Here is a 6,714-nt window from a genome sequence, read left to right as displayed (position 1 = left end):
ATTGTGCGGAAGCGTGTAAAAGAGTAAAATTATTGTACTAAAAAATCACACTAAGTTCAATTCCCAGGAAAGAGAGGTGGATCACAAGGATCACTTAAGTACCAGTTCTTTCCTAGCCAGAATATCCCTCAATCGTAATTTAATAACACAATAAATCACTACAATCACACACACAATTCATGCAGAATGATACAATAAAGAACACAAGAATTTAACGAGGTTCAGCAAATTTTGCCTATGTCCTCGGGCACTACCAAATATATTTCACTCCAAAATACAAGTGAGAATTTACAAAGAGAGAGAGAGAAAACAATGCCTTAAGTAGAGAATGGCAAGTTTGAGATACAGAATGAGAGATGGTTATGCCTATTTATAGTTGAAGTTCAGGGATTAACTTGCAAAGTCACTTTACAATTAGGGACCATATATTGCAAATATCTCAGATTTTATTATGCCAATATCTCGATACCCATATCTTTGACTTTCCAATATTTGATACCCATATCTTTGACTTTCTATTATTTGATACCCATGTCTTTGATTTTCCATAAATATGGATAATTCCCAATAAACACGCCACCAACCAAGTATGTCTCCATCTAAGGGAAGTGCAGGCTCTGACTCACCTAAGTAATCCTCAAGCTCTGACTTCCATGAGGGTAAAAAGTTATTGAAGGAGTCCAAAATACAATCATTTGCTGTCTCTGTTGTCAAAGAATTGGAATCACCCAATACTGAAGTGGATGCAATCGAATTTCTAGTTCCATTGGTATATTTACAGTAAACATCAGTAAGAACTTTATGAAACTCGTTCAGTTGCATCTTATTGTCATGGCCATAAATCACATTATATGAGAGCTCCACGATTTTAAAATTTAACCTTGGATCAAGAACAGATGCAACAGCTAATTCCAAATTACATAAGCTCCAATAGCGATCAAATTTCCTCTTCATCAATGTAAGAAATGAATGATTGCTTTTTTCCAACTGAAGAAATTTCTTGTATATGTCACAAAGCATTGGAAAGTACAAACTTACAGTAATGGATTGAGTTCTTTTGATATCATTAAAACATTTCAAACAACTCTTTAGAGCTATGGCCTTCTCCCATTCCTCCATTGATGGGTTTAGCTTAAAATTGCCATCAATTTGCTCCAACTGACAAAAGATTTCTCTTGATTTCAAAGCACTAGCAAGTATGTCAAATTCTGATTCCAACTTGAAAGAAAGATCATCCAATGATTTCCCACCTTGTAGCTTCACTTGATCTACAGCTTCTTGGAATTTTAGTCTCCCATGTGTTGTTTCAGTGACATATTCAATGGATTCCCTAAACTTATGAAGTATACTATACATCTCACGAGACCCATCCTCAAGAAATTGCAACTAATGAACCAATGAGCTGAAGAAAGCGAGCCTTGATCACGAACACAAGTTTCTTTTATTTGCTGAAACATTTCCTCGTTCAAAGAAGGGTCATCCATAGTTATGGAATATATTTTCTCATCTAGATTCCATTCTGAAACTATTCTTTGGATAATTTCACTTAAAGCCATTGTGTCATATATATGCTTCAAAGTTTTGAAGGCAAGAATCTTCATCTTCAGTTTCCAATCATCATCAATAAAGTGTGCTATCAGGCAACAATATGCAGTCTTTTCAAGACCATTCTTCCACAAAGTGACTCTCAAATTGAACTTACAAGCAAGTTTATCAAAACCCTGTCGAACTTCTCTTTTCTTTTCCTTATAGAAGTCAGATAACAATTTATCTCTTGATTGAAACTCAAACTTCGGCTGCAAACCTTTCACAAAATTCTTGAAGGCTTATTGATCAACCAAAGCTAAGGGATACTGATGCTTAATAACCATTTTCACAAGATCCAAGTGACTCCTTTCTAGATCAAACGTTGAGCTTCTTTCATTGGTATCAACTGGAAGTATCAACTGGCTTTCTTGATTTTGTTTTTTTCTTACCAGGACATACTTTCGAGTGGTTATTCAAGTGTGTGGTTCCACTCTTACTTGACCCTGTAAACACCTTGAGGCAGTGTTTACATTTGGCTACTTGTTTTCCTTGTTCTTCAAACTTATCAAAGTCCACCCAAACCTTTGACCACGACTTTCTCTGTTTGTTTCGTTTTGTTTCCACAATCTGAGAGTCATCATTGAAAATAATCCATGAAAAATGAGAATAATAAATCATGTATATTACTTTATATGATTTCAATATTTTATCCAAAGGGAAAATCTATTTGATACTACATATATATACAATACTTAAGCAGAAAATATGAAAACGATGTTGAAAAGATATTCCACCAATATTGTAAAAAAGGTAACTAGATTTACTGTGAAATTAATTTATTAAGCTGCATTCTTGATGTAAGTTTTTCCTTATGGGTTTCTATGGAACTGATTAGGTTAAAAAAAAAACTAGATTTCCAGTCTATGACATTAACAAGGAAGAATAAATAATTACCTTGTTATAAGGCCCTTCTTGGAACTTAATTTCGGGGACTTGAACTTTTACTGTTACAAACGTTGTCTTCATATGTTTCATGTCATCGAAAATACGAAGAGCTTTAGATTTTGATATTTCACTCTCAGTTGGAGGCCAAAAAAATTCTACGATATAAACTTCATCACTTGTGCGACGATTTTATAGATAGATGGCAACAGCAACATCTATGTTATAATATATTTTTTAAGTGATAACATAGTGCAATATCATATTCTCATGTTATCATATGACCTAAAACTAAAAAAGCTTTATAAAATTCTAAAACTGAAGTAAACCAAAAAAATTAAGGACTAAATTAAAAAAAATATCAAAATCAAAGATTAAAAGTTAGTTTATCCCAAAGTAAAAGCAATGGCGAGACATTGATTGATGGAGAAACCCCACGCGGAATACACTGTTTCAACTTTGAATTTTCTTCTTTCCCTGTGGTTCCTGGAAATAATTGAGACAGCCTTTTCAATTTTTGGCTTCCACTTGGATTTTAATTATTTGCCAAATTATTATTTATTCTAAAATAATATTTTAAAAACTAAAAGTTAAATAAAAGGCATGATAATTTTTTTTAAAAATTTCACTGGTAAAATTTACAAAACCAATATTAAAATATTAAATAATAACTTCTACGTTTTCTTTTTCTGCAAAAAGATTCTCCCAAAGTTGAGTTTATTTCTACACTTCCTCCCACGTTCCATCTTCTATTCATTTTCTTTTATTTGCATTTTTATTAAAAATTAAGATAAACGGATATTTTAATTAGGGTAAACTACACCCATGGTCACTTTTGTTTACCTTAGGTTATATTTCAGTCACTTATGTTTGAAATGTTACTTTTTAGTCACTTACGTTATCGTGTTGTAACATTTTAGTCACTGAGCCGTTAATTGTCGTTAATGGTGTAATGGTAAGATGACGTGGCACGTTAAATTATTATTTCAAACAAAAACTTTACGTTAAATTATACAATTGGTCCCCCATATTTTTCATTTTGAGCAATTTAATTCTTTTATATTTTTTTAACTTTCTTTCTTTTTTTTCTTTTTTTTCCATTCTCTTTTGCTTCTCCCTCTGTTTTCCTACATTCTTTGTTTCTTTTAACATACCAGGAAGTCGAATTGGTAGTGAAGAAAGAAGCATGATATGAGTTTTTGGGTTTTGGTTATAGAGTTTTGGTTATAGGCAAATGATGACAGTTGACTTCCTACTTCTTTTTTCACTGCCAATTCAACTTCCTAATATGTTAAAAGAAATGGGAAATATATGAAAACAGAGGGAGAAACAAAAGAGAATGGGAAAAAAGAGGAAAGTTTAAAAAACATAAAAGAAAAAAATTAAATTACTTAAAAGGAAAAAATATGGGATCAATTGTATAATTTAACCTAAAATTTTGTTTGAAATGATGATTTAACGTGCCACGTCAGCTTACCGTTACACCATTAACGATGATTAATAGCTCAGTGACTAAAATGTTACAACATGATAACATAAATGACTAAAACGTAACAATTTAAACATAAGTGACTAAAACGTAACCTAAGGTAAACAAGAGTGACCATGGGTGTAGTTTACCCTTTTAATTATGACCTAATCTTGATTAATTTTTCTACTTACCGGTTATCTTTTTTGCTTAACAAATTTATATTTTATTATACTTAAATAATAATATTATTAGTAATAATAGATAATAGTTCCATCCTCCATGAAATATCATTTTTTTATAAACAAAATTAGTGGCTAAAATAAATATTTAAACCGCATTTTATTTTCGCAATGTTTAAAGCTATTCTTCTTTCCAAAAAAAAGATTATTTTGTTGTTCAGTAAGCTTTAATCACGGATGGTAAAAAGAAAAAGAAAATCTCTAATCACGCTTGATCCAAAACCAAGTTCACTAGCGCCGGCCCAAAGAAGCAAGGGGCGCTCCAACCCAGCAGCTAGCGCCCCGAGTTTCATGCCGTGACCCCCTTTCATCGAGTCTCGACGTCATTGCCCGTGTCTTGTGGGTCTGTTTGCTATTTTAAAATTGAGATGAATGGTTACTTTTGTCTTTTTGAGTATTTAAGTGTAAATGTGGGTTTATATAGACGGTGCGTTTACCCGCGTTAGTGTAAAAATAACTGTGACGGTGAGATTAAATATGGTAGTAATATTGTAACGTGAAAGAAAAAGTATGTTAAACACATCGCACCTCAAACCCCCATCTGAAACTATGCTAATTTGTAACCCTAGTTTGAAGTCAGTTAAAACTCCATAAACTCTATAAATAGGATCTTAGAATAGAGCTGAAGGATCTCCATTTCCCATTTTAGTTCGCGTTGCGTTTTATTTTCTTTATGACTTGCTAAATTCCTCTTTTCTAGTTAAAGTAACATTTGACGTTCAATTCTACAGGTTGTGAGACTTAATTACTCTTAATCTTTTCTGTGTTCTTTGATATTGGCATGTCTTTTGGTTTAATTACAATTGTTCAAATTTGTTAAATATATGACTAGTATCTAAAAGCTTAGAATAATTGCTTTGTGAGTTAGATAATTAGTTGATCAACTGGTTTCTAATAATTGTGGGGATTGCATAATAATTTGTGTAATGTGGGCATGCAATCTAATTTAAATAAACTTTAATGTGCATTTGTTTGTTAGAATTCGGTTTCTTTTGTTCTTTAAAACTATTGATAAATTAAATTCTTAAGTGGTCGTTATGAGGTTGTTTGTCAATAATGGAAGGTAAGAAGATATTAAGTTACTTGACAATCGTCGATTACTATAACTAATTTATTAAAAAACATCGAAATTTATTTTTGCATAAATGACCAAACATTTGAATTAAACGAAAAATTTACTTTAATTAGAAGCTTCATCTCATTGATTTTCCTTAGAATTTTAGTTATTGCTTTTTTTGTTTTTCCCAAATCTTAATCTTAAATTTTAAGTTTTTCTTTAAATAAAACCTCCCTCTTTATTTTAATTATTTTAGTTAAGGGAATAAAATTTCTACCGATTTTTGTGGATGCAACCCTATTTGTCATTTTTTAGTATTCATTTTTTAAAGTAAATTTTATTTTTGGCAAGAAGTTGACCCATTTCATTAGCCCCCATTACTTCATTAATTGTCATTAATGTTTCTTCCATGTTTTGTATCAAGAAGCTTTGTTTAGTAAGTTAAGCCATTTCTAATGTTGAAGAAAATAAGTATTTAAGTAGTTTGTTTAGTCAGAAAACCTGATTAAGGTAATAATCTAATTTCTTACCATTTTGTTGGAAGCTTTGGATTTGTCTCCACTACTAGTTTCTCCATGATATGAATTTTTGCAACCTTTCATTGTTTCCATCTCTTTTAGATTTATTCCAAGATACGTCAGAAAAATTGAACTAGATAAATTAGTATATGAACTTACCTCCTATTCACATTTCAAACCTATTTTAATTGCAGACCGAAGCTTCTTTGATCTCTACTTTATTTTACTTTAATTTTAGTATTTGGGTCGGTCAAATATTCATATCAACATTCACATTTGAGTTCGAGTAATATTGTAATTATTAATAATAAGCATAGATCAATTACCATTGTTGTTGGAATCATTGGCAATATCTTCGATACTATTAGTTTCTTCGCGTTTCAAAGGTTTGGAATTTTTTACCAGCTGATAATAATCCTCATGGTCCATCTTCCTTTCCCTTTTATACTATAAAATGAAAAAGGCATTAAGTAATTCAATCTTTATAGTGTATGAAAAAAAATCAATGTACATCACTTCCAATCATAATTCACATGTGGTGCATACCATAGTTAGTACGGGTTGATGAACTTCATCACCTGTGATAGCCAATGAACATAGTTAAGTGATGAGATAATGTACCTCTGAGGAATAGATTAGACCCTCAAAAGTGATGCATAGGAGATCAAATGAAAGGGTCTAAACAAATTAAGAGTAAAGACTTACTTTCTTTGAGAATTACCAACTAATTTTGACTGCATACTAAAGCTTCCATGCTCTCGGGGTTCAAGTTGGCTGGATTCGTGATCATGGCCTATTTTTTAAATGGGCCTTATTTTTTTTTGTTAAAATCTGTTTTTCAAACATATATTTTTACTCAAACCCTCTCACTTTTTGAGCGGACACTTGACTTTGCCCATAGATAGGTCTAGGCACTACGAATGCTGGATATTTAACTATATATATGGTGCACGGAGAAAA

Source organism: Gossypium hirsutum, chromosome D02 (assembly GCF_007990345.1).
Source record: "Gossypium hirsutum isolate 1008001.06 chromosome D02, Gossypium_hirsutum_v2.1, whole genome shotgun sequence".
Taxonomy (NCBI): Eukaryota; Viridiplantae; Streptophyta; class Magnoliopsida; order Malvales; family Malvaceae; genus Gossypium; species Gossypium hirsutum.
This window is presented reverse-complemented; position numbering follows the sequence as displayed.